General features: G+C 35.8%; 1 non-coding gene across 1 annotated transcript; it reads left to right on the top strand.

The window, feature by feature from the left end:
- The first annotated feature begins 2,185 nt into the window (after nt 1-2,185).
- On the top strand, nt 2,186-2,296 carry LOC137771066 (small nucleolar RNA SNORA40). Its single transcript, XR_011075285.1, has one exon. It is a non-coding gene; the product is annotated as a small nucleolar RNA SNORA40 (small nucleolar RNA).
- Nucleotides 2,297-8,889: the final 6,593 nt, after the last annotated feature.

Here is an 8,889-nt window from a genome sequence, read left to right as displayed (position 1 = left end):
ACTGGAAACAACAGTGGTAAGAGTTTTTCGACTTTCTAAAGTTAGATTAGCCGGAGAAAATATTTGTAGGGTTAGCTGCTTGGATCCTTTGAACTGGAGAAACTTCTAAATTAAAATTTAGAAGAGCAAAATTTTAAAGAGCTCTCATTTTAAACTATTGCATCTATTTGAATTGGTACACAGAAGCCCCAAAAGGCTTCAAAATTCCAAAACAGCCTCATTGAAAGATTTGTTGTAGAAGGCTAATGAAAGATTAATGATTTAAAAGGTACCTAAAACTTTAGCTACTCCTCCCATCTATCCCTCTTTATTTCAGTACTCATTCTAGTAAGACACTATAAAAGGGTTACATTTAGAAATGGAACCACCTGAGGCTGTAGGCAAGCCTCTTCAGAGCAAAGGCTGAACTGAGGGCCATAGTTAAAAAATTTCTTAAACCCAGGGAGAATCCTCAAAACTGTTTATAAATGGATTACCAAGATGAGAGACCACTACTCTGACTAAACTGACTATGGCTGATATTCAGAGCCTGATAGGAATTTTCTTTGAAGGGGAGGCTTCTCCCCTAAATAAAATGAGGGAAAGTAAAACATTCCAACATAGGTAAATTTGTATGTCAGTCCTTTGATATCATTGAGGTGGCCACCCTATTCTTTGAGGAAAAACCAACTGTTCTTGTTTACAAATCTGGTCTTTATAGGATTAGAGGTGTGGTTCCAGAAATAATTCAAAGCCCACCAATCCTTTTACCACTCCCCAAACCTCCCCTATTTATCTCAAGAGGCTTGTAAGTATTGAAAAAAAAAAATTATAGCCTTAAGGGAACAAAGTCAAGAGAGGAGGAACTTGCCTTTCTCCTCCTATGCCTTTGAGATGTAAATGCTCTACCTGATCTTCTCCAGGAAGACTTATCCCTGTCATCTTTATAAAATGCAAATTTCAGGAAAGTGGGTAGGTAATTTGGAACTTGAATTGTCACGGACAAATAGAAATCTTAAGTGTCTTCTCCATAAATATTAGCCATCTAGACAAGTGACCTTGACTTGTTCCATCTGACAGAGACCCAATTTGAATCCAACCTCTTTTGTAACTGATGTGTTTTTATTATTGTACCTGTTTCATGGCTGAGATTTTGGAATGGGAACTATGAGGTCTCTGTGTCTGTGTGTTTGTGCATATCTGTATATATGTGTTGTAGGTGTGTGGTATTGCCAGAATTAATTTATAAAAGAGTTCTATTTAATTGTCTTAAAGGAAATTAAGTGCCTATATAGATACTCAGAAGTAGAAAAGAAACTGGCCAGAATGAATTTCAGGTTCATGTGATCTGGGAAATATTTAGTATTGAATTAATACCAGAGTATTAAAGTTAGTTTAAGCTTGTTGGTTTAGTTAATACAGACATATATTTAGAGTCATCAACATTAAATACTTTTATTGTACCTAGATTTACTAGAAATAAAATAAGAAAGACCTTATTCCTGTTACAAAGTTTGTCAACAAAAAGTAATGATATGATGAAATTTTAAGTAAATAAAGTAGAGCTAAATGAGATAAGAGCTTTTATGTAAACTTTAGGAATAATGGTGTTTCGGGGATCTCTATCTAAAATAGTCTCTCCAAAATGGAAATAAAAACAAAAATAAACAAATGGGACCTAATGAAACTTCAAAGCTTTTGCACAGCAAAGGAAACCATAAACAAGACAAAAAGACAACCCTCAGAATGGGAGAAAATATTTGCAAATGAAGCAACTGACAAAGGATTAATCTCCAAAATATACAAGCAGGTCATGCGGCTCAACATCAAAAAAACAAACAACCCAATCCAAAAATGGGCAGAAGACCTAAATAGACATTTCTCCAAAGAAGATATACAGGTTGCCAACAAACACATGAAAGGATGCTCAACATCACTAATCATTAGAAAAATGCAAATCAAAACCACAATGAGGTATCACTTCACACCAGGCAGAATGGCCATTATCAAAAAATCTACAAACAATAAATGCTGGAGAGGGTGTGGAGAAAAGGGAACACTCTTGCACTGTTGGTGGGAATGTAAATTGATACAGCCACTATGGAGAACAGTATGGAGGGTCCTTAAAAAACTAAAAATAGAACTACAGTATGACCCAGCAATCCCACTACTGGACATATACCCTGAGAAAACCATAATTCAAAAAGAGACATGATTTGTGGACAAAGACATATAGACAGGTGCAGAAATAAATCCTCTTTTGCAACCCAGAACTCATTGTTCAGTATGAGTTTTGATACAGATAAGAAGGAACATGATACCTAAAAGAAAGTCAAGTGATGGGGGTGTATTGATAAACATAAAGATTGCTTCCAGGACTACAGGGCTGATAATTTCCCTCATATCTTAAGCTTTTAAATTATCAGCTGTATTGATTTAGTACTCTAATTTTAATGTTGACATGAAACAAAGATGGCTTCTTTTTTAAGGCTTTTATCTTGAACACAGTGTCTGGATAATTTAAAAAGAGGGTGTCAAATTCAGAACCAGGCAGATCCATCGCCTGACCCTAAACATGGTCCTAAAGTAAATCGCTTGAGGAAATTGGATCCCAAAGATTACAGGTGGGGAATTTTGAAGTGTGTCCATATTTCATTGGAGATCAAAGAAGCCTAACTAAAAGAATTGTGGGCTGACTCACAGGATAACTTCTTTTTGAAAGGGCTATTTTATCCTGAAGATTATGAGTTTGGAAGAACTAAGGTGATTGGCAGTGGAAAGAATCAGAACATGTGAAATTCCTTAAAAATTTATTGACTTTGTGTTACACATAATTAAAAAAAACCCTTTACACTTTGAAAAAAAAAAAAAAGAGAGACATGTACCCCAATGTTCACTGCAGCACTATTTACAATAGCCAGGACATGGAAGCAACCTAAGTGTCCATCAACAGATGAATGGATAAAGAATATGTGGCACATATATACATATATAAAATGGAATATTACTCAGCCATAAAAAGCAATGAAGTTGAGTTATTTGTAGTGATGTGGTTGAACCTAGAGTCTGTCATACAGAGTGAAGTAAGTCAGAAAGAGAAAAACAAATACTGCATGCTAACACATATATATGGAATCTAAAAAAAAAGTTTTGATGAACCTAGGCAGGACAGGAATAAAAACACAGACGTAGAGAATGGACTTGAAGACACGGGGAGGGGGAAGGGTAAGCTGGGACAAAGTGAGAGAGTAGCATTGACATATATATACTACCAAATGTAAAATAGCTAGCTAGTGGGAAGCAGCTGCATAGCACAGGGAGATCAGCTCGGTGCTTTGTGACCACCTAGAGGGGTGGGATAGGGAGGGTGGGAGGGAGGTGCAAAAGGAAGGGGATATGGGGATATATGTATACACATAGCTGATTCACTTTGTTTTACAGCAGAAACTAACACAACATTGTAAAGCAATTATACTCCAGTAAAGATGTTAATAAAATAAAATAAAATAAAATAAAATAAAATAAAATAAGTCTCTCCAGATTTTGGTAACTTGAAACTTTAAAGTTATGCTAAATTAACTTAAATAATGGGAATCCATTGAATATTTAGATCATTTCCAAATAAAATACTGGAATGTTAATTGCTAAACATAATTTTGTCTTCTTATGAGAAACTAAAGATGTTTGTGTTTATTAGACACATGTCTTGTACTATATTGAGGAAAGAAAATCTATGAGAAGGTGTATGTTTCTAAAGGTTATAAAATATATTTGTAAGTGCCAATCAGAAAATGTTAGTATGACAGTTTACAATTACTTGCTTCTAGGTTTTTGCTATAAACTAGGTTTTAAGGTTAAGAAGTATAATATATGTAACCAAAGCTACTAAAATAATAAGGGAAATATTTGAGTATACAAGGAAAGTAAGAGGTTTTTTTTTGGGAAAAAAAAAGGTGTGAAGATTGGAAATACTTTTTATTAAGGGGAAGAAGATAATTTTGTCCTAGAGCTGGTTGTTTCTGACTGGAAAAGAAAATATGGACAGAATAATATGGATACTGAAAGTTTTGGAAGGTTTGTGGATAAAGGAACACTGAGAAAGTTTTTGTGCATGGTCAGGATTCACTAAGATAAGATTGAATTAATTAAGAAAATGAATTTTAAAGGTAAAGTGGTACAATACCTGAATTTAATTTCCTCTCTAAAAGGACAAAGTTTTCTTAAAATATTGAACTGCTTTTGGTAATAGATTGCATGAGTTTCTTTGCATTTAAGTGACGTATTACAACATTTAAGATCTTTTATTGTCACTTTGGTTAAGTGAATGCGTATTGTCTCACAGTGACCTACGATCCCATTTGACCAGGTATTTTGAACATTTTTTGATATTTTGGACAATCTTCCCAAAGATCAAATTCTAAATGAATTTGTTTGACCTCTAGCTAACTTTGAGGTTTTTCCAAAGGGTCCCTGGAATACCTCAAAATATTTGTTTTCTCTCCATCTCAGAGAGTAATATTAAACTAATTAGGCTTATTTGGTATGTTAAATTACATGGGAAGCGTTATCAAATGAGTAGTGATAAGCCTCCTTAGGCTGTATCATATGGGTAAATGTTATTAATATAGATACTCTAGAAATTATATGGAACTTCTAAAAATATGATATGTCTTGGTAAAATATTATTAGTCATAATTCTACTAATTATCTTAAATTGTTGCATGTCACAGCAGTAATTTGTTTGTCGATTGCATTGTAATCAGATCTTTAACCTTGCATTTTTAAAGTCTTTTGTCATTTATAACACAGTTATTATTGTACTCTGGTGCTTTTTAAAAAATGCTTCATCTTCAAGGAAATTCATAGAAAGGACTTTTTAACAAGTACAGGTTTCTGATAACTTTTAGATCATACCACTGACCTGGATAAGAAATTAAAGAATTCTAATGGAAAACCTGATGGCTTCATAAAACTGTAACAGAAGGTTAAGATCAGGGATTAGTCACGTAGGGACCGACTGAAGCAATGAGTATGGTTATAATTTGGAGTTTTGTCTGAAATAGTGCTGGTTTCTAATCTGTGTTTTCCAGATATAAGGAAACCTTTAAATTATACCTCTGTAAGTAGAATTGAAACATTTGTCTTTTCTCTCTACCAGATTTCTCCAGAATTTGGAAACTCTTATTGGAAATTATTGGAAACTAAGACTCACTTCCCAGGTAGCTTGTTGTAAAATTTAGTTATTAAAAGGACAATATAAGTTTGTTTCTGAAGCTTATCACTGTAATCTATCTATGGATGAAGATCAGATTTGTCATGACCTAACCAGGAGATTATGAATAATGGAAAATATATCAGATAAAGGACTCTTTACAGTCATGTTGGAAGGGGCTATATCAGATACTGCTAACAAATCCTTGTGCTGCAAAACTTAAAGGAGTAAGTTCTTGGATTTCTATATCTCACCATATCAGTCCTCCTCTCCTGAATGAACTGCAACTCCTGTTTCTGACACCCAACTTTGACTAAGACCAACACTACCAGATCAGGACAAGAAGAAGATTATATCTAAGGTAGACAGCTGACCCACGATGCTGGACCAGGCCTGTATACTGGTTACTTTGACAATTGCTCACACTTTTGCTTATGAACCAAATGTATTTCTTGGGCTCAATCTTTTTCAAGTTTCAAAAAAAATCAGTCCAATTGCTGGGTTTGTGGCCAATTACCTGTGTTCAGTACTCTCAGGTTGTCTTGGTGGATTTCTCCTCTCTGAGGCTCTAATTGGATGGCCCTTAGAAATTTTATTTTAAAAGAAAGAAACTCTAGCACCATGCAAGCTAATGTTTCCACCAATATCACTAAGTGAGAGCTTCTTACCTGGCCAATTAATGATGCATATTCTGAACCTGGCCATAAACACTCCCTTTCACTAGATGTTGAACACTGGGTAGCTCCTAATAGAACCCAGTGGATTTATGGAACAGATTTATGACCATGGCTCTCCCAGTTTGGTTAAGAAGTAGTACAATTGACTTCCCTTGGGCCCAAGGTCAGTTATGGGTAACCCTGGAAAAAGCCCCTACCAATATGCCTTTAAAGCAGGCATGTTGGGCTCAATCAGTTTTCCAATGATATGACCATTTGATCTTGATATTTGTTCTTTCACTTGGAATAGAAAATATTATTACGCACATAGAGGCTTTAACAAAATTCAATTCAGCAAGTTTTGAATGATAATGATCAAGCCATTAGCTTGCTCAATTCAGAAGTCTCAAGATGAGAAAAGCAGTCCTACAGGATCACATGGCCCTCAATATTTTAACCGCTTCTTAAGGGGGAACTTGTACTGTAATACATACTGAATGCTGCATCTTCAAATGTGACATCTTATGACGCATGAAGAGTAAAATTTCTGCTCTGAACAATCCTTTTCCCAGTTTAGGGGAAATATTAGGAAAATGGTTTTATTCAGGAGGATCTTGGCTTAAATCTTTGCTAATGACATTGTTGGTTCTACTGAGAATTTTAATTATAGTTTGTGGAAATTATAAGGTGATAATTTCTTGCCTTTCATGCTGTGTGTCACCTACTCATACTAAGATAATGATGTCTAAATGACTTGAAACTATAAATCACATCTATAGTTCTCTATAAAATAATGGACATACACAATGCACATGTGAGGAAAATTGGCTTAAGTCTTACTGGACAACCTAGAATTGACTGTCAGTCCTTGCAAAACATTCTGCTAGTATAACTCCCCCAAAACAAGAGAACCAGTCTATTAGGACCCAGCACTGTGGGACGTGATGGACCCAGGACAGGCAAGCAACCAGCCTGTCATCAAAGGACCAAATATTTGATCACCTAGTGCTTTCTATCAAAAGATTAATGATCAAAGGGGGGAAATTGTGAAATAAAATTCTTATTTTATGACAAGGTAAGAAAAATTTAAACATGAAAAATTTTTTCTGCCCTTTGGCCTTCTCTCTCCCTTCTACTGTGCATTGTGTATCTGCATTATGCATCAACCAAACCTCCCCCATTGGCAGAAATACCCACTCAATCACAAAGAGCAACATTCGCCTAGTACCGACAAGCCAGCTCTTTAAATGATAACATTCTTTCTTGATCTTGTAAGGGGTCACGTTGACTCATCACTTTGATCTTACAGACCTGGATTGTGTAAACTGTCAATAATATGTCATCTAATGTACAGCCCTCTGTCTCATAAAACTTATATAACTATGTTTTGACTTCTAAGATGTGGAACAGTTCTCAGAGCTTTCTGAGATGCTGTTCCCAGGTTATAATCCTGAATTTGGCTTCTTTCTTCAATCAACTGATCGATTTTTAATTGACACCATGTATGTGAAGATGCAAGAGTCTGGCTTAATAAAACTATTCTTTTGATATGCACCTCAACTATCTAGGGCGAGTATCCTGTTTTCTCCATCCTGAATCCCCTCAGGTTGCACCACTGGGGGCGGCTACAGTGGCTGATGTCTTGATGGCTGCAACATCCTTTGTTTACTAATATGGCAGGTGGCATTATTTGTCCACATAGGACAGAGCAACACAAACTTTTAACAATTTGAGCTCACCTTTGGGAATGTTCAGACCCTTTCTCCTCCCACCTGGAGGAAAGAACAAAAACCAAAGGCAACACCTAGGCTGTATTTTTTATTTTGTTTTTTGTTCTTGTTTTTTAGCCCTATTGAAAGGTTTTACCAATTTATCCTTCAACTAGCAGTATCTGAAAGAGTACAATCTTGTAGGCAAGTGCTCCTTAAGAGGTTTGAGACTTTGCTGTGCACAGTTGTGAATTTGACTCTACGTTGTTTTGTATTTATATTTTTTTAGAAACTGTGGTAAAATATATATAACATAAAAGTTGCCATTTAAACCATTTTTAAGTGTACAATTCAGTGGTGTTAACTACATTCACAATGTTGTACAACCCTCACCACTATCTCTTTGTAAAACTTTTTCATTATACTGAAAAACTCTGCACCCATTAAGCAGTAACTCCTCATCCTTTCTCTCCCTCCAGCTCCTGGTAACCTCAGTCTATGTTCTGTCTCTCTAATTTTCCCATTGTAGACATTTCATAAAAGTGGAATCATGCAATATGTGACTGTTTGTGTCTAGCTTAGCAAGTGTTTTCAGGTACATCTATGTTGTAGCATGTATCAGAAATGCATTCCTTTTTAAGGGTGAAAAATAGTTCATTATATTTTATATACCACATTTTGTTTGTCCATCCTTCTGTTGATGGACATTTGGGTTGCTTCCACATTTTGCTTATTGTAAATTATGCTGCTATGAACATCTGTGTAAAAGTATCTCACTCACTGCTTTCAATTCTTTTGGGTATATAACTAAGTGGAATTTCTGGGTCCCTAACACTGTTCTCAGATGCAATGATTCACTAGACATACTCACAGGTTATAAAAGTTATTATACTCATGGTTACTGTTTATTACAATAAAGGATACAAAGGAAAGTCAGCAAAGGAAAGTCAGCAGGGGGAAAAGGCACATGGGCAGGTGGGGGAGTCTGGAGGAATCCAGGCACAGCTTCCAAGAGTTCTCTCCAAGTGAAGTTGCAGGAGGTTTAATTCCTCCTGTAAAGATGTGTGACAATATGTGCAATGTGTTGCCAAACAGCGTGGCTCATTAGAGAGCTATGGACTGAATGTTTGTATCCCCCCAGAATTTGTATGTTGAAATATTAATCCCCAATATGATGGTATTTGGAGATGGGACCATTGGGAGGTAATTAGGTCTTGAGGGTGGAGCCCTCATGCTGGGATTAGAGCCCTTATAAAAGAGACATGAGAGAGTTTCCTTCCTCTCTCTTCTCTACACCATGTGAGGATACAATGGGAAGATGGCCATCTTCCCA

This window comes from Eschrichtius robustus, chromosome 10 (genome assembly GCF_028021215.1).
Source record: "Eschrichtius robustus isolate mEscRob2 chromosome 10, mEscRob2.pri, whole genome shotgun sequence".
NCBI classification, from domain to species: domain Eukaryota; kingdom Metazoa; phylum Chordata; class Mammalia; order Artiodactyla; family Eschrichtiidae; genus Eschrichtius; species Eschrichtius robustus.
The sequence above is the reverse complement of the archived record's forward strand: the minus strand, read 5'-3'. Positions and strand labels throughout refer to the sequence as shown.